This window comes from Pelobates fuscus, chromosome 3 (assembly GCF_036172605.1).
Source record: "Pelobates fuscus isolate aPelFus1 chromosome 3, aPelFus1.pri, whole genome shotgun sequence".
In the NCBI taxonomy this organism is placed as follows: Eukaryota; Metazoa; Chordata; class Amphibia; order Anura; family Pelobatidae; genus Pelobates; species Pelobates fuscus.
In genome coordinates, this window is record NC_086319.1 from 393,250,067 (window position 1) to 393,276,985 (window position 26,919).

Consider the following 26,919-nt stretch of genomic DNA (forward strand, 5'->3'; position numbering starts at 1 on the left):
GATAGAGAAAGGTCCAATCTGCCATTATTTGGAAAACGTAAAACAAGGCATGAACCAGTATGTTGTGGTGCTGTGGCTTAGTTGGTTAAAGCGCCTGTCTAGTAAACAGGAGATCCTGAGTTCGAATCTCAGCAGTGCCTATTTTAGCTCTAGAATTGGAAAACTATCTTATGTGCCTCATCATTATTGCACCGAATCTACATCTCTTGCGTTATGGCACATAAATCACACAAGAACAACCACTATATATTAAATATATGTTGACTGAAAATTCATCAACCTAAAATTTGTATTTGCTTCTCTGGCAGTTTAAAAAGGAGATACTATATGTGTTTATCTTATTTACTTCACAGGGTCATTCTCAGTTTATTTGATCCCCTAGAATGTTTGATTAAACCTTCTTTTTTTTTCTTGTGAAAGCAAGGCCTTTTTCCCATCAACTTTCTCAAAGGGTTTTCCAAAGAAGACTTCTTCCAGGAGACATATAGCACAGAGACGTGCTTTGGAAGCATAATCTGTGCCCCCGGATTACAACTATAAGGCTCTACGTGAAGCAAGTGAGAAAGCCATCCCGTTGGCAACCATCTTTTTAATATCCAGCAAAGATTCCAAGAATTATTCAGCTGCTAATCTGATTTTGGCCATTAAGTAACAGTTCTCTTTTAAAACCTTTCTAAATATTTCCAAGCACATTCTCAATCTATTATTTGAAAGTCCTGAATACTCTCTCTCAATATGCTGGGACCTGTGATGGCAGCTGTGGACAAGACGGAGGCATGGGGAAGAAAGGCAATGGCCATCCATGAAAGTAACCAAAACCCAGACCCAAACACAGAACGCAGAGTTTGGTGAATTAGCTGCACAACTCAAGGCGGAGAAGGTGGTTTCCTATAGTACAATGTGTCCTGCATAGGCAGCAATTAGCATTCTTTGTATACCCATGCTAGACATGGATAGTGGTCAGAAAAGAAAGTTCACTTTGGTAAAATTATCATGACTGAGGGAATTGAGTGAGGAAAGGAGAATAGAGTGGAGTATGAAAGGAGGGGGATCTTTTAGAGCTATAGTTATCCTCTATCAATTAATCAATCAGTCAAGTTCCAATCTTGTGCCACTTGGACAAAGTTAATCTTCAAAACTGATACTGCCACGGTCAGTGTGGAAATGTAGTTTATTACCTTCATAGCTGCGGGCAATATTTGAATGTTTGTTGACAACTGAGATGTATTTGCTATAAAGATGGATTGATGTCAATTAATCCTCCAATGATGTATCTCTTGGATAGAGAAAGGTCCAATCTGCCACCATTTGGAAAACGTAAAACAAGGATGGATTGATGTCAATTAATCCTCCAATGATGTATCTCTTGGATAGAGAAAGGTCCAATCTGCCGCCATTTGGAAAACGTAAAACAAGGCATGAGCCAGTATGTTGTGGTGCTGTGGCTTAGTTGGTTAAAGCGCCTGTCTAGTAAACAGGAGATCCTGAGTTCGAATCTCAGCAGTGCCTATTTTAGCTCTAGAATTGGAAAACTATCTTATGTGCCTCATCATTATTGCACCGAATCTACATCTCTTGCGTTATGGCACATAAATCACACAAGAACAACCACTATATATTAAATATATGTTGACTGAAAATTCATCAACCTAAAATTTGTATTTGCTTCTCTGGCAGTTTAAAAAGGAGATACTATATGTGTCTATCTTATTTACTTCACAGGGTCATTCTCAGTTTATTTGATCCCCTAGAATGTTTGAGTAAACCTTTTTTTTTCTTGTGAAAGCAAGGCCTTTTTCCCATCAACTTTCTCAAAGGGTTTTCCAAAGAAGACTTCTTCCAGGAGACATATAGCACAGAGACGTGCTTTGGAAGCATAATCTGTGCCCCCGGATTACTTCTATAAGGCTCTTCATGAAGCAAGTGAGAAAGCCATCCCGTTGGCAACCATCTTTGTAATATCCAGCAAAGATTTCAAGAATTATTCAGCTGCTAATCTGATTTTTGCCATTAAGTAACAGTTCTCTTTTAAAACCTTTCTAAATATTTCCAAGCACATTCTCAATCTATTATTTGAAAGTCCTGAATACTCTCTCTCAATATGCTGGGACCTGTGATGGCAGCTGTGGACAAGACGGAGGCATGGGGAAGAAAGGCAATGGCCATCCATAAAAGTAACCAAAACCCAGACCCAAACACAGAACCAGAGTTTGGTGAATTAGCTGCACAACTCAAGGCGGAGAAGGTGGTTTCCGTACAATGTGTCCTGCAGAGGCAGCATTTAGCATGCTTTGTATACCCATGCTAGACATGGATAGTGGTCAGAAAAGGAAGTTCACTTTGGTAAAATTATCATGACTGAGGGAATTGAGTGAGGAAAGGAGAATAGAGTGGAGTATGAAAGGAGGGGGATCTTTTAGAGCTATAGTTATCCTCTATCAATTAATCAATCAGTCAAGTTCCAATCTTGTGCCACTGGGACAAAGTTAATCTTCAAAACTGATACTGCCATGGCCAGTGTGGAAATGTAGTTTATTACCTTCATAGCTGCGGGCAATATTTGAATGTTTGTTGACAACTGAGATGTATTTGCTATAAAGATGGATTGATGTCAATTAATCCTCCAATGATGTATCTTTTGGATAGAGAAAGGTCCAATCTGCCATTATTTGGAAAACGTAAAACAAGGCATGAGCCAGTATGTTGTGGTGCTGTGGCTTAGTTGGTTAAAGCGCCTGTCTAGTAAACAGGAGATCCTGAGTTCGAATCTCAGCAGTGCCTATTTTAGCTCTAGAATTGGAAAACTATCTTATGTGCCTCATCATTATTGCACCGAATCTACATCTCTTGCGTTATGGCACATAAATCACACAAGAACAACCACTATATATTAAATATATGTTGACTGAAAATTCATCAACCTAAAATTTGTATTTGCTTCTCTGGCAGTTTAAAAAGGAGATACTATATGTGTCTATCTTATTTACTTCACAGGGTCATTCTCAGTTTATTTGATCCCCTAGAATGTTTGATTAAACCTTCTTTTTGTTTTCTTGTGAAAGCAAGGCCTTTTTCCCATCAACTTTCTCAAAGGGTTTTCCAAAGAAGACTTCTTCCAGGAGACATATAGCACAGAGACGTGCTTTGGAAGCATAATCTGTGCCCCCGGATTACAACTATAAGGCTCTACGTGAAGCAAGTGAGAAAGCCATCCCGTTGGCAACCATCTTTTTAATTTCCAGCAAAGATTCCAAGAAGTATTCAGCTGCTAATCTGATTTTGGCCATTAAGTAACAGTTCTCATTTAAAACCTTTCTAAATATTTCCAAGCACATTCTCAATCTATTATTTGAAAGTCCTGAATACTCTCTCTCAATATGCTGGGACCTGTGATGGCAGCTGTGGACAAGACAGAGGCATGGGGAAGAAAGGCAATGGCCATCCATAAAAGTAACCAAAACCCAGACCCAAACACAGAACGCAGAGTTTGGTGAATTAGCTGCACAACTCAAGGCGGAGAAGGTGGTTTCCTATAGTACAATGTGTCCTGCATAGGCAGCATTTAGCATTCTTTGTATACCCATGCTAGACATGGATAGTGGTCAGAAAAGAAAGTTCACTTTGGTAAAATTATCATGACTGAGGGAATTGAGTGAGGAAAGGAGAATAGAGTGGAGTATGAAAGGAGGGGGATCTTTTAGAGCTATAGTTATCCTCTATCAATTAATCAATCAGTCAAGTTCCAATCTTGTGCCACCGGGACAAAGTTAATCTTCAAAACTGATACTGCCACGGCCAGTGTGGAAATGTAGTTTATTACCTTCATAGCTGCGGGCAATATTTGAATGTTTGTTGACAACTGAGATGTATTTGCTATAAAGATGGATTGATGTCAATTAATCCTCCAATGATGTATCTCTTGGATAGAGAAAGGTCCAATCTGCCACCATTTGGAAAACGTAAAACAAGGATGGATTGATGTCAATTAATCCTCCAATGATGTATCTCTTGGATAGAGAAAGGTCCAATCTGCCATTATTTGGAAAACGTAAAACAAGGCATGAACCAGTATGTTGTGGTGCTGTGGCTTAGTTGGTTAAAGCGCCTGTCTAGTAAACAGGAGATCCTGAGTTCGAATCTCAGCAGTGCCTATTTTAGCTCTAGAATTGGAAAACTATCTTATGTGCCTCATCATTATTGCACCGAATCTACATCTCTTGCGTTATGGCACATAAATCACACAAGAACAACCACTATATATTAAATATATGTTGACTGAAAATTCATCAACCTAAAATTTGTATTTGCTTCTCTGGCAGTTTAAAAAGGAGATACTATATGTGTTTATCTTATTTACTTCACAGGGTCATTCTCAGTTTATTTGATCCCCTAGAATGTTTGATTAAACCTTCTTTTTTTTTCTTGTGAAAGCAAGGCCTTTTTCCCATCAACTTTCTCAAAGGGTTTTCCAAAGAAGACTTCTTCCAGGAGACATATAGCACAGAGACGTGCTTTGGAAGCATAATCTGTGCCCCCGGATTACAACTATAAGGCTCTACGTGAAGCAAGTGAGAAAGCCATCCCGTTGGCAACCATCTTTTTAATATCCAGCAAAGATTCCAAGAATTATTCAGCTGCTAATCTGATTTTGGCCATTAAGTAACAGTTCTCTTTTAAAACCTTTCTAAATATTTCCAAGCACATTCTCAATCTATTATTTGAAAGTCCTGAATACTCTCTCTCAATATGCTGGGACCTGTGATGGCAGCTGTGGACAAGACGGAGGCATGGGGAAGAAAGGCAATGGCCATCCATGAAAGTAACCAAAACCCAGACCCAAACACAGAACGCAGAGTTTGGTGAATTAGCTGCACAACTCAAGGCGGAGAAGGTGGTTTCCTATAGTACAATGTGTCCTGCATAGGCAGCATTTAGCATTCTTTGTATACCCATGCTAGACATGGATAGTGGTCAGAAAAGAAAGTTCACTTTGGTAAAATTATCATGACTGAGGGAATTGAGTGAGGAAAGGAGAATAGAGTGGAGTATGAAAGGAGGGGGATCTTTTAGAGCTATAGTTATCCTCTATCAATTAATCAATCAGTCAAGTTCCAATCTTGTGCCACTGGGACAAAGTTAATCTTCAAAACTGATACTGCCACGGTCAGTGTGGAAATGTAGTTTATTACCTTCATAGCTGCGGGCAATATTTGAATGTTTGTTGACAACTGAGATGTATTTGCTATAAAGATGGATTGATGTCAATTAATCCTCCAATGATGTATCTCTTGGATAGAGAAAGGTCCAATCTGCCACCATTTGGAAAACGTAAAACAAGGATGGATTGATGTCAATTAATCCTCCAATGATGTATCTCTTGGATAGAGAAAGGTCCAATCTGCCGCCATTTGGAAAACGTAAAACAAGGCATGAGCCAGTATGTTGTGGTGCTGTGGCTTAGTTGGTTAAAGCGCCTGTCTAGTAAACAGGAGATCCTGAGTTCGAATCTCAGCAGTGCCTATTTTAGCTCTAGAATTGGAAAACTATCTTATGTGCCTCATCATTATTGCACCGAATCTACATCTCTTGCGTTATGGCACATAAATCACACAAGAACAACCACTATATATTAAATATATGTTGACTGAAAATTCATCAACCTAAAATTTGTATTTGCTTCTCTGGCAGTTTAAAAAGGAGATACTATATGTGTCTATCTTATTTACTTCACAGGGTCATTCTCAGTTTATTTGATCCCCTAGAATGTTTGATTAAACCTTCTTTTTTTTTCTTGTGAAAGCAAGGCCTTTTTCCCATCAACTTTCTCAAAGGGTTTTCCAAAGAAGACTTCTTCCAGGAGACATATAGCACAGAGACGTGCTTTGGAAGCATAATCTGTGCCCCCGGATTACTTCTATAAGGCTCTTCATGAAGCAAGTGAGAAAGCCATCCCGTTGGCAACCATCTTTGTAATATCCAGCAAAGATTTCAAGAATTATTCAGCTGCTAATCTGATTTTTGCCATTAAGTAACAGTTCTCTTTTAAAACCTTTCTAAATATTTCCAAGCACATTCTCAATCTATTATTTGAAAGTCCTGAATACTCTCTCTCAATATGCTGGGACCTGTGATGGCAGCTGTGGACAAGACGGAGGCATGGGGAAGAAAGGCAATGGCCATCCATAAAAGTAACCAAAACCCAGACCCAAACACAGAACCAGAGTTTGGTGAATTAGCTGCACAACTCAAGGCGGAGAAGGTGGTTTCCGTACAATGTGTCCTGCAGAGGCAGCATTTAGCATGCTTTGTATACCCATGCTAGACATGGATAGTGGTCAGAAAAGGAAGTTCACTTTGGTAAAATTATCATGACTGAGGGAATTGAGTGAGGAAAGGAGAATAGAGTGGAGTATGAAAGGAGGGGGATCTTTTAGAGCTATAGTTATCCTCTATCAATTAATCAATCAGTCAAGTTCCAATCTTGTGCCACTGGGACAAAGTTAATCTTCAAAACTGATACTGCCATGGCCAGTGTGGAAATGTAGTTTATTACCTTCATAGCTGCGGGCAATATTTGAATGTTTGTTGACAACTGAGATGTATTTGCTATAAAGATGGATTGATGTCAATTAATCCTCCAATGATGTATCTTTTGGATAGAGAAAGGTCCAATCTGCCATTATTTGGAAAACGTAAAACAAGGCATGAGCCAGTATGTTGTGGTGCTGTGGCTTAGTTGGTTAAAGCGCCTGTCTAGTAAACAGGAGATCCTGAGTTCGAATCTCAGCAGTGCCTATTTTAGCTCTAGAATTGGAAAACTATCTTATGTGCCTCATCATTATTGCACCGAATCTACATCTCTTGCGTTATGGCACATAAATCACACAAGAACAACCACTATATATTAAATATATGTTGACTGAAAATTCATCAACCTAAAATTTGTATTTGCTTCTCTGGCAGTTTAAAAAGGAGATACTATATGTTTCTATCTTATTTACTTCACAGGGTCATTCTCAGTTTATTTGATCCCCTAGAATGTTTGATTAAACCTTCTTTTTGTTTTCTTGTGAAAGCAAGGCCTTTTTCCCATCAACTTTCTCAAAGGGTTTTCCAAAGAAGACTTCTTCCAGGAGACATATAGCACAGAGACGTGCTTTGGAAGCATAATCTGTGCCCCCGGATTACAACTATAAGGCTCTACGAGAAGCAAGTCAGAAAGCCATCCCGTTGGCAACCATCTTTTTAATTTCCAGCAAAGATTCCAAGAATTATTCAGCTGCTAATCTGATTTTGGCCATTAAGTAACAGTTCTCATTTAAAACCTTTCTAAATATTTCCAAGCACATTCTCAATCTATTATTTGAAAGTCCTGAATACTCTCTCTCAATATGCTGGGACCTGTGATGGCAGCTGTGGACAAGACAGAGGCATGGGGAAGAAAGGCAATGGCCATCCATAAAAGTAACCAAAACCCAGACCCAAACACAGAACGCAGAGTTTGGTGAATTAGCTGCACAACTCAAGGCGGAGAAGGTGGTTTCCTATAGTACAATGTGTCCTGCAGAGGCAGCATTTAGCATTCTTTGTATACCCATGCTAGACATGGATAGTGGTCAGAAAAGAAAGTTCACTTTGGTAAAATTATCATGACTGAGGGAATTGAGTGAGGAAAGGAGAATAGAGTGGAGTATGAAAGGAGGGGGATCTTTTAGAGCTATAGTTATCCTCTATCAATTAATCAATCAGTCAAGTTCCAATCTTGTGCCACTGGGACAAAGTTAATCTTCAAAACTGATACTGCCACGGCCAGTGTGGAAATGTAGTTTATTACCTTCATAGCTGCGGGCAATATTTGAATGTTTGTTGACAACTGAGATGTATTTGCTATAAAGATGGATTGATGTCAATTAATCCTCCAATGATGTATCTCTTGGATAGAGAAAGGTCCAATCTGCCACCATTTGGAAAACGTAAAACAAGGATGGATTGATGTCAATTAATCCTCCAATGATGTATCTCTTGGATAGAGAAAGGTCCAATCTGCCATTATTTGGAAAACGTAAAACAAGGCATGAGACAGTATGTTGTGGTGCTGTGGCTTAGTTGGTTAAAGCGCCTGTCTAGTAAACAGGAGATCCTGAGTTCGAATCTCAGCAGTGCCTATTTTAGCTCTAGAATTGGAAAACTATCTTATGTGCCTCATCATTATTGCACCGAATCTACATCTCTTGCGTTATGGCACATAAATCACACAAGAACAACCACTATATATTAAATATATGTTGACTGAAAATTCATCAACCTAAAATTTGTATTTGCTTCTCTGGCAGTTTAAAAAGGAGATACTATATGTGTCTATCTTATTTACTTCACAGGGTCATTCTCAGTTTATTTGATCCCCTAGAATGTTTGATTAAACCTTCTTTTTTTTTCTTGTGAAAGCAAGGCCTTTTTCCCATCAACTTTCTCAAAGGGTTTTCCAAAGAAGACTTCTTCCAGGAGACATATAGCACAGAGACGGGCTTTGGAAGCATAATCTGTGCCCCCGGATTACAACTATAAGGCTCTACGTGAAGCAAGTCATAAAGCCATCCCGTTGGCAACCATCTTTTTAATTTCCAGCAAATATTCCAAGAATTATTTAGCTGCTAATCTGATTTTGGCCATTAAGTAACAGTTCTCTTTTAAAACCTTTCTAAATATTTCCAAGCACATTCTCAATCTATTATTTGAAAGTCCTGAATACTCTCTCTCAATATGCTGGGACCTGTGATGGCAGCTGTGGACAATACAGAGGCATGGGGAAGAAAGGCAATGGCCATCCATAAAAGTAACCAAAACCCAGACCCAAACACAGAACGCAGAGTTTGGTGAATTAGCTGCACAACTCAAGGCGGAGAAGGTGGTTTCCTATAGTACAATGTGTCCTGCAGAGGCAGCATTTAGCATTCTTTGTATACCCATGCTAGACATGAATAGTGGTCAGAAAAGAAAGTTCACTTTGGTAAAATTATCATGACTGAGGGAATTGAGTGAGGAAAGGAGAATAGAGTGGAGTATGAAAGGAGGGGGATCTTTTAGAGCTATAGTTATCCTCTATCAATTAATCAATCAGTCAAGTTCCAATCTTGTGCCACTGGGACAAAGTTAATCTTCAAAACTGATACTGCCACGGCCAGTGTGGAAATGTAGTTTATTACCTTCATAGCTGCTGGCAATATTTGAATGTTTGTTGACAACTGAGATATATTTGCTATAAAGATGGATTGATGTCAATTAATCCTCCAATGATGTATCTCTTGGATAGAGAAAGGTCCAATCTGCCACCATTTGGAAAACGTAAAACAAGGATGGATTGATGTCAATTAATCCTCCAATGATGTATCTCTTGGATAGAGAAAGGTCCAATCTGCCGCCATTTGGAAAACGTAAAACAAGGCATGAGCCAGTATGTTGTGGTGCTGTGGCTTAGTTGGTTAAAGCGCCTGTCTAGTAAACAGGAGATCCTGAGTTCGAATCTCAGCAGTGCCTATTTTAGCTCTAGAATTGGAAAACTATCTTATGTGCCTCATCATTATTGCACCGAATCTACATCTCTTGCGTTATGGCACATAAATCACGCAAGAACAACCACTATATATTAAATATATGTTGACTGAAAATTCATCAACCTAAAATTTGTATTTGCTTCTCTGGCAGTTTAAAAAGGAGATACTATATGTGTCTATCTTATTTACTTCACAGGGTCATTCTCAGTTTATTTGATCCCCTAGAATGTTTGATTAAACCTTCTTTTTTTTTCTTGTGAAACCAAGGCCTTTTTCCCATCAACTTTCTCAAAGGGTTTTCCAAAGAAGACTTCTTCCAGGAGACATATAGCACAGAGACGTGCTTTGGAAGCATAATCTGTGCCCCCGGATTACAACCATAAGGCTCTACGTGAAGCAAGTGAGAAAGCCATCCCGTTGGCAACCATCTTTTTAATATCCAGCAAAGATTTCAAGAATTATTCAGCTGCTAATCTGATTTTGGCCATTAAGTAACAGTTCTCTTTTAAAACCTTTCTAAATATTTCCAAGCACATTCTCAATCTATTATTTGAAAGTCCTGAATACTCTCTCTCAATATGCAGGGACCTGTGATGGCAGCTGTGGACAAGGCGGAGGCATGGGGAAGAAAGGCAATGGCCATCCATAAAACTAACCAAAACCCAGACCCAAACACAGAACGCAGAGTTTGGTGAATTAGCTGCACAACTCAAGGCGGAGAAGGTGGTTTCCTATAGTACAATGTGTCCTGCAGAGGCAGCATTTAGCATTCTTTGTATACCCATGCTAGACATGGATAGCGGTCAGAAAAGGAAGTTCACTTTGGTAAAATTATCATGACTGAGGGAATTGAGTGAGGAAAGGAGAATAGAGTGGAGTATGAAAGGAGGGGGATCTTTTAGAGCTATAGTTATCCTCTATCAATTAATCAATCATTCAAGTTCCAATCTTGTGCCACTGGGACAAAGTTAATCTTCAAAACTGATACTGCCACGGCCAGTGTGGAAATGTAGTTTATTACCTTCATAGCTGCGGGCAATATTTGAATGTTTGTTGACAACTGAGATGTATTTGCTATAAAGATGGATTGATGTCAATTAATCCTCCATTGATGTATTTCTTGGATAGAGAAAGGTCCAATCTGCCCCATTTGGAAAACGTAAAACAAGGCATGAGCCAGTATGTTGTGGTGCTGTGGCTTAGTTGGTTAAAGCGCCTGTCTAGTAAACAGGAGAGCAGTGCCTATTTTAGCTCTAGAATTGGAAAGCTATCTTATGTGCCTCATCATTATTGCACCGAATCTACATCTCTTGCGTTATGGCACATAAATCACACAAGAACAACCACTATATATTAAATATATGTTGACTGAAAATTCATCAACCTAAAATTTGTATTTGCTTCTCTGGCAGTTTAAAAAGGAGATACTATATGTGTCTATCTTATTTACTTCACAGGGTCATTCTCAGTTTATTTGATCCCCTAGAATGTTTGATTAAACCTTCTTTTTTTTTCTTGTGAAAGCAAGGTCTTTTTCCCATCAACTTTCTCAAAGGGTTTTCCAAAGAAGACTTCTTCCAGGAGACATATAGCACAGAGACGTGCTTTGGAAGCATAATCTGTTCCCCCGGATTACAACTATAAGGCTCTACGTGAAGCAAGTGAGAAAGACATCCCGTTGGCAACCATCTTTTTAATATCCAGCAAAGATTCCAAGAATTATTCAGCTGCTAATCTGATTTTGGCCATTAAGTAACAGTTCTCTTTTAAAACCTTTCTAAATATTTCCAAGCACATTCTCAATCTATTATTTGAAAGTCCTGAATACTCTCTCTCAATATGCTGGGACCTGTGATGGCAGCTGTGGACAAGACGGAGGCATGGGGAAGAAAGGCAATGGCCATCCATAAAAGTAACCAAAACACAGACCCAAACACAGAACGCAGAGTTTGGTGAATTAGCTGCACAACTCAAGGCGGAGAAGGTGGTTTCCTATAGTACAATGTGTCCTGCAGAGGCAGCATTTAGCATTCTTTGTATACCCATGCTAGACATGGATCAGGAAGTTCACTTTGGTAAAATTATCATGACTGAGGGAATTGAGTGAGGAAAGGAGAATAGAGTGGAGTATGAAAGGAGGGGGATCTTTTAGAGCTATAGTTATCCTCTATCAATTAATCAATCATTCAAGTTCCAATCTTGTGCCACTGGGACAAAGTTAATCTTCAAAACTGATACTGCCACGGCCAGTGTGGAAATGTAGTTTATTACCTTCATAGCTGCGGGCAATATTTGAATGTTTGTTGACAACTGAGATGTATTTGCTATAAAGATGGATTGATGTCAATTAATCCTCCAATGATGTATCTCTTGGATAGAGAAAGGTCCAATCTGCCGCCATTTGGAAAACGTAAAACAAGGCATGAGCCAGTATGCTGTGGTGCTGTGGCTTAGTTGGTTAAAGTGCCTGTCTAGTAAACAGGAGATCCTGAGTTCGAATCTCAGCAGTGCCTATTTTAGCTCTAGAATTGGAAAACTATCTTATGTGCCTCATCATTATTGCACCGAATCTACATCTCTTGCGTTATGGCACATAAATCACACAAGAACAACCACCATATATTAAATATATGTTGACTGAAAATTCATCAACCTAAAATTTGTATTTGCTTCTCTGGCAGTTTAAAAAGGAGATAGTATATGTGTCTATCTTATTTACTTCACAGGGTCATTCTCAGTTTATTTGATCCCCTAGAATGTTTGATTAAACCTTCTTTTTTTTTCTTGTGAAACCAAGGCCTTTTTCCCATCAACTTTCTCAAAGGGTTTTCCAAAGAAGACTTCTTCCAGGAGACATATAGCACAGAGACGTGCTTTGGAAGAATAATCTGTGCCCCCGGATTACAACTATAAGGCTCTACGTGAAGCAAGTGAGAAAGCCATCCCGTTGGCAACCATCTTTTTAATATCCAGCAAAGATTCCAAGAATTATTCAGCTGCTAATCTGATTTTGGCCATTAAGTAACAGTTCTCTTTTAAAACCTTTCTAAATATTTCCAAGCACATTCTCAATCTATTATTTGAAAGTCCTGAATTCTCTCTCTCAATATGCAAAGACCTGTGATGGCAGCTGTGGACAAGGCGGAGGCATGGGGAAGAAAGGCAATGGCCATCCATAAAAGTAACCAAAACCCAGACCCAAACACAGAACGCAGAGTTTGGTGAATTAGCTGCACAACTCAAGGCGGAGAAGGTGGTTTCATATAGTACAATGTGTCCTGCAGAGGCAGCATTTAGCATTCTTTGTATACCCATGCTAGACATGGATAGCGGTCAGAAAAGGAAGTTCACTTTGGTAAAATTATCATGACTGAAGGAATTGAGTGAGGAAAGGAGAATAGAGTGGAGTATGAAAGGAGGGGGATCTTTTAGAGCTATAGTTATCCTCTATCAATTAATCAATCATTCAAGTTCCAATCTTGTGCCACTGGGACAAAGTTAATCTTCAAAACTGATACTGCCACGGCCAGTGTGGAAATGTAGTTTATTACCTTCATAGCTGCGGGCAATATTTGAATGTTTGTTGACAACTGAGATGTATTTGCTATAAAGATGGATTGATGTCAATTAATCCTCCAATGATGTATCTCTTGGATAGAGAAAGGTCCAATCTGCCGCCATTTGGAAAACGTAAAACAAGGCATGAGCCAGTATGTTGTGGTGCTGTGGCTTAGTTGGTTAAAGCGCCTGTCTAGTAAACAGGAGATCCTGAGTTCGAATCTCAGCAGTGCCTATTTTAGCTCTAGAATTGGAAAACTATCTTATGTGCCTCATCATTATTGCACCGAATCTACATCTCTTGCATTATGGCACATAAATCACACAAGAACAACCACTATATATTAAATATATGTTGACTGAAAATTCATCAACCTAAAATTTGTATTTGCTTCTCTGGCAGTTTAAAAAGGAGATACTATATGTGTCTATCTTATTTACTTCACAGGGTCATTCTCAGTTTATTTGATCCCCTAGAATGTTTGATTAAACCTTCTTTTTTTTTCTTGTGAAAGCAAGGCCTTTTTCCCATCAACTTTCTCAAAGGGTTTTCCAAAGAAGACTTCTTCCAGGAGACATAAGGCACAGAGACGTGCTTTGGAAGCATAATCTGTGCCCCCGGATTACAACTATAAGGCTCTACGTGAAGCAAGTGAGAAAGCCATCCCGTTGGCAACCATCTTTTTAATATCCAGCAAAGATTCCAAGAATTATTCAGCTGCTAATCTGATTTTGGCCATTAAGTAACAGTTCTCTTTTAAAACCTTTCTAAATATTTCCAAGCACATTCTCAATCTATTATTTGAAAGTCCTGAATACTCTCTCTCAATATGCTGGGACCTGTGATGGCAGCTGTGGACAAGACGGAGGCATGGGGAAGAAAGGCAATGGCCATCCATAAAAGTAACCAAAACCCAGACCCAAACACAGAATGCAGAGTTTGTTGAATTAGCTGCACAACTCAAGGCGGAGAAGGTGGTTTCCTATAGTACAATGTGTCCTGCAGAGGCAGCATTTAGCATTCTTTGTATACCCATGCTAGACATGGATCAGGAAGTTCACTTTGGTAAAATTATCATGACTGAGGGAATTGAGTGAGGAAAGGAGAATAGAGTGGAGTATGAAAGGAGGGGGGTCTTTTAGAGCTATAGTTATCCTCTATCAATTAATCAATCATTCAAGTTCCAATCTTGTGCCACTGGGACAAAGTTAATCTTCAAAACTGATACTGCCACGGCCAGTGTGGAAATGTAGTTTATTACCTTCATAGCTGCGGGCAATATTTGAATGTTTGTTGACAACTGAGATGTATTTGCTATAAAGATGGATTGATGTCAATTAATCCTCCAATGATGTATCTCTTGGATAGAGAAAGGTCCAATCTGCCACCATTTGGAAAACGTAAAACAAGGCATTAGCCAGTATGTTGTGGTGCTGTGGCTTAGTTGGTTAAAGCGCCTGTCTAGTAAACAGGAGATCCTGAGTTCGAATCTCAGCAGTGCCTATTTTAGCTCTAGAATTGGAAAACTATCTTATGTGCCTCATCATTATTGCACCGAATCTACATCTCTTGCGTTATGGCACATAAATCACACAAGAACAACCACTATATATTAAATATATGTTGACTGAAAATTCATCAACCTAAAATTTGTATTTGCTTCTCTGGCAGTTTAAAAAGGAGATACTATATGTGTCTATCTTATTTACTTCACAGGGTCATTCTCAGTTTATTTGATCCCCTAGAATGTTTGATTAAACCTTCTTTTTTTTCTTGTGAAAGCAAGGCCTTTTTCCCATCAACTTTCTCAAAGGGTTTTCCAAAGAAGACTTCTTCCAGGAGACATATAGCACAGAGACGTGCTTTGGAAGCATAATCTGTGCCCCCGGATTACAACTATAAGGCTCTACGTGAAGCAAGTGAGAAAGCCATCCCGTTGGCAACCATCTTTTTAATATCCAGCAAAGATTCCAAGAATTATTCAGCTGCTAATCTGATTTTGGCCATTAAGTAACAGTTCTCTTTTAAAACCTTTCTAAATATTTCCAAGCACATTCTCAATCTATTATTTGAAAGTCCTGAATACTCTCTCTCAATATGCAGGGACCTGTGATGGCAGCTGTGGACAAGGCGGAGGCATGGGGAAGAAAGGCAATGGCCATCCATAAAAGTAACCAAAACCCAGACCCAAACACAGAACGCAGAGTTTGGTGAATTAGCTGCACAACTCAAGGCGGAGAAGGTGGTTTCCTATAGTACAATGTGTCCTGCAGAGGCAGCATTTAGCATTCTTTGTATACCCATGCTAGACATGGATCAGGAAGTTCACTTTGGTAAAATTATCATGACTGAGGGAATTGAGTGAGGAAAGGAGAATAGAGTGGAGTATGAAAGGAGGGGGATCTTTTAGAGCTATAGTTATCCTCTATCAATTAATCAATCATTCAAGTTTCAATCTTGTGCCACTTTCTTTCTCTCTCAATAAGCTGGGACCTGTGATGGCAGCTGTGGACAAGACGGAGGCATGGGGAAGAAAGGCAATGGCCATCCATAAAAGTAACCAAAACCCAGACCCAAACACAGAACGCAGAGTTTGGTGAATTAGCTGCACAACTCAAGGCGGAGAAGGTGGTTTCCTATAGTACAATGTGTCCTGCAGAGGCAGCATTTAGCATTCTTTGTATACCCATGCTAGACATGGATAGCGGTCAGAAAAGGAAGTTCACTTTGGTAAAATTATCATGACTGAGGGAATTGAGTGAGGAAAGGAGAATAGAGTGGAGTATGAAAGGAGGGGGATCTTTTAGAGCTATAGTTATCCTCTATCAATTAATCAATCATTCAAGTTCCAATCTTGTGCCACTGGGACAAAGTTAATCTTCAAAACTGATACTGCCACGGCCAGTGTGGAAATGTCGTTTATTACCTTCATAGCTGCGGGCAATATTTGAATGTTTGTTGACAACTGAGATGTATTTGCTATAAAGATGGATTGATGTCAATTAATCCTCCAATGATGTATCTCTTGGATAGAGAAAGGTCCAATCTGCCGCCATTTGGAAAACGTAAAACAAGGCATTAGCCAGTATGTTGTGGTGCTGTGGCTTAGTTGGTTAAAGCGCCTGTCTACTAAACAGGAGATCCTGAGTTCGAATCTCAGCAGTGCCTATTTTAGCTCTAGAATTGGAAAACTATCTTATGTGCCTCATCATTATTGCACCGAATCTACATCTCTTGCATTATGGCACATAAATCACACAAGAACAACCACTATATATGAAATATATGTTGACTGAAAATTCATCAACCTAAAATTTGTATTTGCTTCTCTGGCAGTTTAAAAAGGAGATACTATATGTGTCTATGTTATTTACTTCACAGGGTCATTCTCAGTTTATTTGATCCCCTAGAATGTTTGATTAAACCTTCTTTTTTTTTCTAGTTAAAGCAAGGCCTTTTTCCCATCAACTTTCTCAAAGGGTTTTCCAAAGAAGACTTCTTCCAGGAGACATATAGCACAGAGACGTGCTTTGGAAGCTTAATCTGTGCCCCCGGATTACAACTATAATGCTCTACGTGAAGCAAGTGAGAAAGCCATCCCGTTGGCAACCATCTTTTTAATATCCAGCAAAGATTCCAAGAATTATTCAGCTGCTAATCTGATTTTGGCCATTAAGTAACAGTTCTCTTTTAAAACCTTTCTAAATATTTCCAAGCACATTCTCAATCTATTATTTGAAAGTCCTGAATACTCTCTCTCAATATGCTGGGACCTGTGATGGCAGCTGTGGACAAGACGGAGGCATGGGGAAGAAAGGCAATGGCCATCCATAAAAGTAACCAAAACCCAGACCCAAACACAGAACGCAGAGTTTGGTGAATTAGCTGCACAACTCAAGGCGGAGAAGGTGGTTTCCTATAGTACAATGTGTCCTGCAGAGGCAGCATTTAGCATTCTTTGTATACCCATGCTAGACATGGATAGCGATCAGAAAAGGAAGTTCACTTTGGTAAAATTATCATGACTGAGGGAATTGAGTGAGGAAAGGAGAATAGAGTGGAGTATGAAAGGAGGGGGATCTTTTAGAGCTATAGTTATCCTCTATCAATTAATCAATCATTCAAGTTCCAATCTTGTGCCACTGGGACAAAGTTAATCTTCAAAACTGATACTGCCACGGCCAGTGTGGAAATGTAGTTTATTACCTTCATAGCTGCGGGCAATATTTGAATGTTTGTTGACAACTGAGATGTATTTGCTATAAAGATGGATTGATGTCAATTAATCCTCCAATGATGTATCTCTTGGATAGAGAAAGGTCCAATCTGCCGCCATTTGGAAAACGTAAAACAAGGCATGAGCCAATATGTTGTGGTGTTGTGGCTTAGTTGGTTAAAGCGCCTGTCTACTAAACAGGAGATCCTGAGTTCGAATCTCAGCAGTGCCTATTTTAGCTCTAGAATTGGAAAACTATCTTATGTGCCTCATCATTATTGCACCGAATCTACATCTCTTGCGTTATGGCACATAAATCACACAAGAACAAGCACTATATATTAAATATATGTTGACTTAAAATTCGTCAACCTAAAATTTGTATTTGCTTCTCTGGCAGTTTAAAAAGGAGATACTATATGTGTCTATCTTATTTACTTCACAGGGTCATTCTCAGTTTATTTGATCACCTAGAATGTTTGATTAAACCTTATTTTTTTTTCTTGTGAAAGCAAGGCCTTTTTCCCATCAACTTTCTCAAAGGGTTTTCCAAAGAAGACTTCTTCCAGGAGACATATAGCACAGAGACGTGCTTTGGAAGCATAATCTGTGCCCCCGGATTACAACTATAAGGCTCTACGTGAAGCAAGTGTGAAAGCCATCCCGTTGGCAACCATCTTTTTAATATCCAGCAAAGATTCCAAGAATTATTCAGCTGCTAATCTGATTTTGGCCATTAAGTAACAGTTCTCTTTTAAAACCTTTCAAAATATTTCCAAGCACATTGTCAATCTATTATTTGAAAGTCCTGAATACTCTCTCTCAATATGCAGGGACCTGTGATGGCAGCTGTGGACAAGGCGGAGGCATGGGGAAGAAAGGATATGGCCATCCATAAAAGTAACCAAAACCCAGACCCAAACACAGAACGCAGAGTTTGGTGAATTAGCTGCACAACTCAAGGCGGAGAAGGTGGTTTCCTATAGTACAATGTGTCCTGCAGAGGCAGCATTTAGCATTCTTTGTATACCCATGCTAGACATGGATCAGGAAGTTCACTTTGGTAAAATTATCATGACTGAGGGAATTGAGTGAGGAAAGGAGAATAGAGTGGAGTATGAAAGGAGGGGGATCTTTTAGAGCTATAGTTATCCTCTATCAATTAATCAATCATTCAAGTTTCAATCTTGTGCCACTGTCTTTCTCTCTCAATAAGCTGGGACCTGTGATGGCAGCTGTGGACAAGACGGAGGCATGGGGAAGAAAGGCAATGGCCATCCATAAAAGTAACCAAAACCCAGACCCAAACACAGAACGCAGAGTTTGGTGAATTAGCTGCACAACTCAAGGCGGAGAAGGTGGTTTCCTATAGTACAATGTGTCCTGCAGAGGCAGCATTTAGCATTCTTTGTATACCCATGCTAGACATGGATAGCGGTCAGAAAAGGAAGTTCACTTTGGTAAAATTATCATGACTGAGGGAATTGAGTGAGGAAAGGAGAATAGAGTGGAGTATGAAAGGAGGGGGATCTTTTAGAGCTATAGTTATCCTCTATCAATTAATCAATCATTCAAGTTCCAATCTTGTGCCACTGGGACAAAGTTAATCTTCAAAACTGATACTGCCACGGCCAGTGTGGAAATGTAGTTTATTACCTTCATAGCTGCGGGCAATATTTGAATGTTTGTTGACAACTGAGATGTATTTGCTATAAAGATGGATTGATGTCAATTAATCCTCCAATGATGTATCTCTTGGATAGAGAAAGGTCCAATCTGCCACCATTTGGAAAACGTAAAACAAGGCATGAGCCAGTATGTTGTGGTGCTGTGGCTTAGTTGGTTAAAGCGCCTGTCTAGTAAACAGGAGATCCTGAGTTCGAATCTCAGCAGTGCCTATTTTAGCTCTAGAATTGGAAAACTATCTTATGTGCCTCATCATTATTGCACCGAATCTACATCTCTTGCGTTATGGCACATAAATCACACAAGAACAACCACTATATATTAAATATATGTTGACTGAAAATTCATCAACCTAAAATTTGTATTTGCTTCTCTGGCAGTTTAAAAAGGAGATACTATATGTGTCTATCTTATTTACTTCACAGGGTCATTCTCAGTTTATTTGATCCCCTAGAATGTTTGATTAAACCTTCTTTTTTTTTCTTGTGAAACCAAGGCCTTTTTCCCATCAACTTTCTCAAAGGGTTTTCCAAAGAAGACTTCTTCCAGGAGACATATAGCACAGAGACGTGCTTTGGAAGCATAATCTGTGCCCCCGGATTACAACTATAAGGCTCTACGTGAAGCAAGTGAGAAAGCCATCCCGTTGGCAACCATCTTTTTAATATCCAGCAAAGATTCCAAGAATTATTCAGCTGCTAATCTGATTTTGGCCATTAAGTAACAGTTCTCTTTTAAAACATTTCTAAATATTTCCTTGCACATTCTCAATATATAATTTGAAAGTCCTGAATACTCTCTCTCAATATGCTGGGACCTGTGATGGCAGCTGTGGACAAGACGGAGGCATGGGGAAGAACGGCAATGGCCATCCATAAAAGTAACCAAAACCCAGACCCAAACACAGAACGCAGAGTTTGGTGAATTAGCTGCACAACTGAAGGCAAAGAAGGTGGTTTCCTATAGTACAATGTGTCCTGCAGAGGCAGCATTTAGAATTCTTTGTATACCCATGCTAGACATGGATAGCGGTCAGAAAAGGACGTTCACTTTGGCAAAATTATCATGACTGAGGGAATTGAGTGAGGAAAGGAGAATAGAGTGGAGTATGAAAGGAGGGGGATGTTTTAGAGCTATAGTTATCATCTATCAATTAATCAATCATTCAAGTTCCAATCTTGTGCCACTCGGACAAAGTTAATCTTCAAAACTGATACTGCCACGGCCAGTGTGGAAATGTAGTTTATTACCTTCATAGCTGCGGGCAATATTTGAATGTTTGTTGACAACTGAGATGTATTTGCTATAAAGATGGATTGATGTCAATTAATCCTCCAATGATGTATCTCTTGGATAGAGAAAGGTCCAATCTGCCACCATTTGGAAAACGTAAAACAAGGCATGAGCCAGTATTTTGTGGTGCTATGGCTTAGTTGGTTAAAGCGCCTGTCTAGTAAACAGGAGATCCTGAGTTCGAATCTCAGTAGTGCCTATTTTAGCTCTAGAATTGGAAAACTATCTTCTGTGCCTCATCATTATTGCACCGAATCTACATCTCTTGCATTATGGCACATAAATCACACAAGAACAACCACTATATATTAAATATATGTTGACTGAAAATTCATCAACCTAAAATTTGTATTTGCTTCTCTGGCAGTTTAAAAAGGAGATACTATATGTGTCTATCTTATTTACTTCACAGGGTCATTCTCAGTTTATTTGATCCCCTAGAATGTTTGATTAAACCTTCTTTTTTTTTCTTGTGAAACCAAGGCCTTTTTCCCATCAACTTTCTCAAAGGGTTTTCCAAAGAAGACTTCTTCCAGGAGACATATAGCACAGAGACGTGCTTTGGAAGCATAATCTGTGCCCCCGGATTACAACTATAAGGCTCTACGTGAAGCAAGTGAGAAAGCCATCCCGTTGGCAACCATCTTTTTAATATCCAGCAAAGATTCCAAGAATTATTCAGCTGCTAATCTGATTTTGGCCATTAAGTAACAGTTCTCTTTTAAAACATTTCTAAATATTTCCTTGCACATTCTCAATATATAATTTGAAAGTCCTGAATACTCTCTCTCAATATGCTGGGACCTGTGATGGCAGCTGTGGACAAGACGGAGGCATGGGGAAGAACGGCAATGGCCATCCATAAAAGTAACCAAAACCCAGACCCAAACACAGAACGCAGAGTTTGGTGAATTAGCTGCACAACTGAAGGCAAAGAAGGTGGTTTCCTATAGTACAATGTGTCCTGCAGAGGCAGCATTTAGAATTCTTTGTATACCCATGCTAGACATGGATAGCGGTCAGAAAAGGACGTTCACTTTGGCAAAATTATCATGACTGAGGGAATTGAGTGAGGAAAGGAGAATAGAGTGGAGTATGAAAGGAGGGGGATGTTTTAGAGCTATAGTTATCATCTATCAATTAATCAATCATTCAAGTTCCAATCTTGTGCCACTGGGACAAAGTTAATCTTCAAAACTGATACTGCCACGGCCAGTGTGGAAATGTAGTTTATTACCTTCATAGCTGCGGGCAATATTTGAATGTTTGTTGACAACTGAGATGTATTTGCTATAAAGATGGATTGATGTCAATTAATCCTCCAATGATGTATCTCTTGGATAGAGAAAGGTCCAATCTGCCACCATTTGGAAAACGTAAAACAAGGCATGAGCCAGTATTTTGTGGTGATATGGCTTAGTTGGTTAAAGCGCCTGTCTAGTAAACAGGAGATCCTGAGTTCGAATCTCAGTAGTGCCTATTTTAGCTCTAGAATTGGAAAACTATCTTCTGTGCCTCATCATTATTGCACCGAATCTACATCTCTTGCATTATGGCACATAAATCACACAAGAACAACCACTATATATTAAATATATGTTGACTGAAAATTCGTCAACCTAAAATTTGTATTTGCTTCTCTGGCAGTTTAAATAGGAGATACTATATGTGTCTATCTTATTTACTTCACAGGGTCATTCTCAGTTTATTTGATCCCCTAGAATGTTTGATTAAACCTTCTTTTTTTTTCTTGTTTAACCAAGGCCTTTTTCCCATCAACTTTCTCAAAGGGTTTTCCAAAGAAGACTTCTTCCAGGAGACATATAGCACAGAGACGTGCTTTGGAAGCATAATCTGTGCCCCCGGATTACAACTATAAGGCTCTACGTGAAGCAAGTGAGAAAGTCATCCCGTTGGCAACCATCTTTTTAATATCCTGCAAAGATTCCAAGAATTATTCAGCTGCTAATCTGATTGTGGCCATTAAGTAACAGTTCTCTTTTAAAACCTTTCTAAATATTTCCAAGCACATTCTAAATCTATTATTTGAAAGTCCTGAATACTCTCTCTCAATATGCAGGGACCTGTGATGGCAGCTGTGGACAAGACGGAGGCATGGGGAAGAAAGGCAATGGCCATCCATAAAAGTAACCAAAACCCAGACCCAAACACAGAACGCAGAGTTTGGTGAATTAGCTGCACAACTCAAGGCGGAGAAGGTGGTTTCCTATAGTACAATGTGTCCTGCAGAGGCAGCATTTAGCATTCTTTGTATACCCATGCTAGACATGGATAGTGGTCAGAAAAGAAAGTTCACTTTGGTAAAATTATCATGACTGAGGGAATCGAGTGAGGAAAGGAGAATAGAGTGGAGTATGAAAGGAGGGGGATCTTTTAGAGCTATAGTTATCCTCTATCAATTAATCAATCATTCAAGTTCCAATCTTGTGCCACTGGGACAAAGTTAATCTTCAAAACTGATACTGCCACGGCCAGTGTGGAAATGTAGTTTATTACCTTCATAGCTGCGGGCAATATTTGAATGTTTGTTGACAACTGAGATGTATTTGCTATAAAGATGGATTGATGTCAATAAATCCTCCAATGATGTATCTCTTGGATAGAGAAAGGTCCAATCTGCCACCATTTGGAAAACGTAAAACAAGGCATTAGCCAGTATGTTGTGGTGCTGTGGCTTAGTTGGTTAAAGTGCCTGTCTAGTAAACAGGAGATCCTGAGTTTGAATTTCAGCAGTGCCTATTTTAGCTCTAGAATTGGAAAACTATCTTATGTGCCTCATCATTATTGCACCGAATCTACATCTCTTGCGTTATGGCACATAAATCACACAAGAACAACCACTATATATTAAATATATGTTGACTGAAAATTCATCAACCTAAAATTTGTATTTGCTTCTCTGGCAGTTTAAAAAGGAGATACTATATGTGTCTATCTTATTTACTTCACAGGGTCATTCTCAGTTTATTTGATCCCCTAGAATGTTTGATTAAACCTTCTTTTTTTTTCTTGTGAAACCAAGGCCTTTTTCCCATCAACTTTCTCAAAGGGTTTTCCAAAGAAGACTTCTTCCAGGAGACATATAGCACAGAGACGTGCTTTGGAAGCATAATCGGTGACCCCGGATTACAACTATAAGGCTCTACGTGAAGCAAGTGAGAAAGCCATCCCGTTGGCAACCATCTTTTTAATATCCAGCAAAGATTCCAAGAAATATTCAGCTGCTAATCTGATTTTGGCCATTAAGTAACAGTTCTCTTTTAAAACCTTTCTAAATATTTCCTTGCACATTCTCAATATATAATTTGAAAGTCCTGAATACTCTCTCTCAATATGCTGGGACCTGTGATGGCAGCTGTGGACAAGACGGAGGCATGGGGAAGAAAGGCAATGGCCATCCATAAAAGTAACCAAAACCCAGACCCAAACACAGAACGCAGAGTTATGTGAATTATCTGCACAACTGAAGGCAGAGAAGGTGGTTTCCTATAGTACAATGTGTCCTGCAGAGGCAGCATTTAGAATTCTTTGTATACCCATGCTAGACATGGATAGCGGTCAGAAAAGGACGTTCACTTTGGTAAAATTATCATGACTGAGGGAATTGAGTGAGGAAAGGAGAATAGAGTGGAGTATGAAAGGAGGGGGATGTTTTAGAGCTATAGTTATCATCTATCAATTAATCAATCATTCAAGTTCCAATCTTGTGCCACTGGGACAAAGTTAATCTTCAAAACTGATACTGCCACGGCCAGTGTGGAAATGTAGTTTATTACCTTCATAGCTGCGGGCAATATTTGAATGTTTGTTGACAACTGAGATGTATTTGCTATAAAGATGGATTGATGTCAATTAATCCTCCAATGATGTATCTCTTGGATAGAGAAAGGTCCAATCTGCCGCCATTTGGAAAACGTAAAACAAGGCATGAGCCAGTATGTAGTTGTGCTGTGGCTTAGTTGGTTAAAGCGCCTGTCTAGTAAACAGGAGATCCTGAGTTCGAATCTCAGCAGCGCCTATTTTAGCTCTAGAATTGGAAAACTATCTTTTGTGCCTCATCATTATTGCACCGAATCTACATCTCTTGCATTATGGCACATAAATCACACAAGAGCAGCCACTATATATTAAATATATGTTGACTGAAAATTCATCAACCTAAAATTTGTATTTGCTTCTCTGGCAGTTTAAAAAGGAGATAGTATATGTGTCTATCTTATTTACTTCACAGGGTCATTCTCAGTTTATTTGATCCCCTAGAATGTTTGATTAAACCTTCTTTTTTTTTCTTGTGAAAGCAAGGCCTTTTTCCCATCAACTTTCTCAAAGGGTTTTCCAAAGAAGACTTCTTCCAGGAGACATATAGCAAAGAGACGTGCTTTGGAAGCATAATCGGTGACCACGGATTATAACTATAAGGCTCTACGTGAAGCAAGTGAGAAAGCCACCCCGTTGGCAACCATCTTTTTAATATCCAGCAAAGATTCCAAGAATTATTCAGCTGCTAATCTGATTTTGGCCATTAAGTAACAGTTCTCTTTTAAAACCTTTCTAAATATTTCCTTGCACATTCTCAATATATAATTTGAAAGTCCTGAATACTCTCTCTCAATATGCTGGGACCTGTGATGGCAGCTGTGGACAAGACGGAGGCATGGGGAAGAAAGGCAATGGCCATCCATAAAAGTAACCAAAACCCAGACCCAAACACAGAACGCAGAGTTTGGTGAATTAGCTGCAAAACTCATGGCGGAGAAGGTGGTTTCCTATAGTACAATGTGTCCTGCAGAGGCAGCATTTAGAATTCTTTGTATACCCATGCTAGACATGGATAGTGGTCAGAAAAGAAAGTTCACTTTGGTAAAATTATCATGACTGAGGGAATTGAGTGAGGAAAGAAGAATAGAGTGGAGTATGAAAGGAGGGGGATCTTTTAGAGCTATAGTTATCCTCTATCAATTAATCAATCATTCAAGTTCCAATCTTGTGCCACTGGGACAAAGTTAATCTTCAAAACTGATACTGCCACGGCCAGTGTGGAAATGTAGTTTATTACCTTCATAGCTGCGGGCAATATTTGAATGTTTGTTGACAACTGAGATGTATTTGCTATAAAGATGGATTGATGTCAATTAATCCTCCAATGATGTATCTCTTGGATAGAGAAAGGTCCAATCTGCCACCATTTGGAAAACGTAAAACAAGGCATGAGCCAGTATTTTGTGGTGCTATGGCTTAGTTGGTTAAAGCGCCTGTCTAGTAAACAGGAGATCCTGAGTTCAAATCTCAGTAGTGCCTATTTTAGCTCTAGAATTGGAAAACTATCTTCTGTGCCTCATCATTATTGCACCGAATCTACATCTCTTGCATTATGGCACATAAATCACACAAGAACAACCACTATATATTAAATATATGTTGACTGAAAATTCGTCAACCTAAAATTTGTATTTGCTTCTCTGGCAGTTTAAATAGGAGATACTATATGTGTCTATCTTATTTACTTCACAGGGTCATTCTCAGTTTATTTGATCCCCTAGAATGTTTGATTAAACCTTCTTTTTTTTTCTTGTTTAACCAAGGCCTTTTTCCCATCAACTTTCTCAAAGGGTTTTCCAAAGAAGACTTCTTCCAGGAGACATATAGCACAGAGACGTGCTTTGGAAGCATAATCTGTGCCCCCGGATTACAACTATAAGGCTCTACGTGAAGCAAGTGAGAAAGCCATCCCGTTGACAACCATCTTTTTAATATCCAGCAAAGATTCCAAGAATTATTCAGCTGCTAATCTGATTGTGGCCATTAAGTAACAGTTCTCTTTTAAAACCTTTCTAAATATTTCCAAGCACATTCTCAATCTATTATTTGAAAGTCCTGAATACTCTCTCTCAATATGCAGGGACCTGTGATGGCAGCTGTGGACAAGACGGAGGCATGGGGAAGAAAGGCAATGGCCATCCATAAAAGTAACCAAAACCCAGACCCAAACACAGAACGCAGAGTTTGGTGAATTAGCTGCACAACTCAAGGCGGAGAAGGTGGTTTCCTATAGTACAATGTGTCCTGCAGAGGCAACATTTAGCATTCTTTGTATACCCATGCTAGACATGGATAGTGGTCAGAAAAGAAAGTTCACTTTGGTAAAATTATCATGACTGAGGGAATCGAGTGAGGAAAGGAGAATAGAGTGGAGTATGAAATGAGGGGGATCTTTTAGAGCTATAGTTATCCTCTATCAATTAATCAATCATTCAAGTTCCAATCTTGTGCCACTGGGACAAAGTTAATCTTCAAAACTGATACTGCCACGGCCAGTGTGGAAATGTAGTTTATTATCTTCATAGCTGCGGGCAATATTTGAATGTTTGTTTACAACTGAGATGTATTTGCTATAAAGATGGATTGATGTCAATAAATCCTCCAATGATGTATCTCTTGGATAGAGAAAGGTCCAATCTGCCACCATTTGGAAAACGTAAAACAAGGCATGAGCCAGTATTTTGTGGTGCTATGGCTTAGTTGGTTAAAGTGCCTGTCTAGTAAACAGGAGATCCTGAGTTTGAATCTCAGTAGTGCCTATTTTAGCTCTAGAA

General features: G+C 39.2%; 19 non-coding genes across 19 annotated transcripts; all 19 read left to right on the plus strand.

The window, feature by feature from the left end:
- Nucleotides 1-66: 66 nt before the first annotated feature.
- On the plus strand, nucleotides 67-140 carry TRNAT-AGU (transfer RNA threonine (anticodon AGU)). The gene has a single exon. It is a non-coding gene; the product is annotated as a tRNA-Thr (tRNA).
- A 1,295-nt stretch (nucleotides 141-1,435) lies between these two features.
- Nucleotides 1,436-1,509, plus strand: TRNAT-AGU (transfer RNA threonine (anticodon AGU)). The gene has a single exon. It is a non-coding gene; the product is annotated as a tRNA-Thr (tRNA).
- Nucleotides 1,510-2,707: 1,198 nt separating this feature from the next.
- TRNAT-AGU (transfer RNA threonine (anticodon AGU)) lies at nucleotides 2,708-2,781 on the plus strand. Its single transcript has one exon. It is a non-coding gene; the product is annotated as a tRNA-Thr (tRNA).
- A 1,296-nt stretch (nucleotides 2,782-4,077) lies between these two features.
- Nucleotides 4,078-4,151, plus strand: TRNAT-AGU (transfer RNA threonine (anticodon AGU)). Its single transcript has one exon. It is a non-coding gene; the product is annotated as a tRNA-Thr (tRNA).
- Nucleotides 4,152-5,446: 1,295 nt separating this feature from the next.
- TRNAT-AGU (transfer RNA threonine (anticodon AGU)) lies at nucleotides 5,447-5,520 on the plus strand. The gene has a single exon. It is a non-coding gene; the product is annotated as a tRNA-Thr (tRNA).
- Nucleotides 5,521-6,721: 1,201 nt separating this feature from the next.
- TRNAT-AGU (transfer RNA threonine (anticodon AGU)) lies at nucleotides 6,722-6,795 on the plus strand. Its single transcript has one exon. It is a non-coding gene; the product is annotated as a tRNA-Thr (tRNA).
- A 1,296-nt stretch (nucleotides 6,796-8,091) lies between these two features.
- On the plus strand, nucleotides 8,092-8,165 carry TRNAT-AGU (transfer RNA threonine (anticodon AGU)). The gene has a single exon. It is a non-coding gene; the product is annotated as a tRNA-Thr (tRNA).
- A 1,295-nt stretch (nucleotides 8,166-9,460) lies between these two features.
- Nucleotides 9,461-9,534, plus strand: TRNAT-AGU (transfer RNA threonine (anticodon AGU)). The gene has a single exon. It is a non-coding gene; the product is annotated as a tRNA-Thr (tRNA).
- A 2,456-nt stretch (nucleotides 9,535-11,990) lies between these two features.
- TRNAT-AGU (transfer RNA threonine (anticodon AGU)) lies at nucleotides 11,991-12,064 on the plus strand. The gene has a single exon. It is a non-coding gene; the product is annotated as a tRNA-Thr (tRNA).
- Nucleotides 12,065-13,270: 1,206 nt separating this feature from the next.
- Nucleotides 13,271-13,344, plus strand: TRNAT-AGU (transfer RNA threonine (anticodon AGU)). Its single transcript has one exon. It is a non-coding gene; the product is annotated as a tRNA-Thr (tRNA).
- A 1,195-nt stretch (nucleotides 13,345-14,539) lies between these two features.
- Nucleotides 14,540-14,613, plus strand: TRNAT-AGU (transfer RNA threonine (anticodon AGU)). The gene has a single exon. It is a non-coding gene; the product is annotated as a tRNA-Thr (tRNA).
- Nucleotides 14,614-16,204: 1,591 nt separating this feature from the next.
- On the plus strand, nucleotides 16,205-16,278 carry TRNAS-ACU (transfer RNA serine (anticodon ACU)). The gene has a single exon. It is a non-coding gene; the product is annotated as a tRNA-Ser (tRNA).
- Nucleotides 16,279-17,484: 1,206 nt separating this feature from the next.
- On the plus strand, nucleotides 17,485-17,558 carry TRNAS-ACU (transfer RNA serine (anticodon ACU)). The gene has a single exon. It is a non-coding gene; the product is annotated as a tRNA-Ser (tRNA).
- A 1,592-nt stretch (nucleotides 17,559-19,150) lies between these two features.
- On the plus strand, nucleotides 19,151-19,224 carry TRNAT-AGU (transfer RNA threonine (anticodon AGU)). Its single transcript has one exon. It is a non-coding gene; the product is annotated as a tRNA-Thr (tRNA).
- A 1,206-nt stretch (nucleotides 19,225-20,430) lies between these two features.
- TRNAT-AGU (transfer RNA threonine (anticodon AGU)) lies at nucleotides 20,431-20,504 on the plus strand. The gene has a single exon. It is a non-coding gene; the product is annotated as a tRNA-Thr (tRNA).
- Nucleotides 20,505-21,710: 1,206 nt separating this feature from the next.
- On the plus strand, nucleotides 21,711-21,784 carry TRNAT-AGU (transfer RNA threonine (anticodon AGU)). Its single transcript has one exon. It is a non-coding gene; the product is annotated as a tRNA-Thr (tRNA).
- A 2,486-nt stretch (nucleotides 21,785-24,270) lies between these two features.
- Nucleotides 24,271-24,344, plus strand: TRNAT-AGU (transfer RNA threonine (anticodon AGU)). Its single transcript has one exon. It is a non-coding gene; the product is annotated as a tRNA-Thr (tRNA).
- A 1,206-nt stretch (nucleotides 24,345-25,550) lies between these two features.
- Nucleotides 25,551-25,624, plus strand: TRNAT-AGU (transfer RNA threonine (anticodon AGU)). The gene has a single exon. It is a non-coding gene; the product is annotated as a tRNA-Thr (tRNA).
- Nucleotides 25,625-26,830: 1,206 nt separating this feature from the next.
- On the plus strand, nucleotides 26,831-26,904 carry TRNAT-AGU (transfer RNA threonine (anticodon AGU)). Its single transcript has one exon. It is a non-coding gene; the product is annotated as a tRNA-Thr (tRNA).
- The last annotated feature ends 15 nt before the right edge of the window (nucleotides 26,905-26,919 follow it).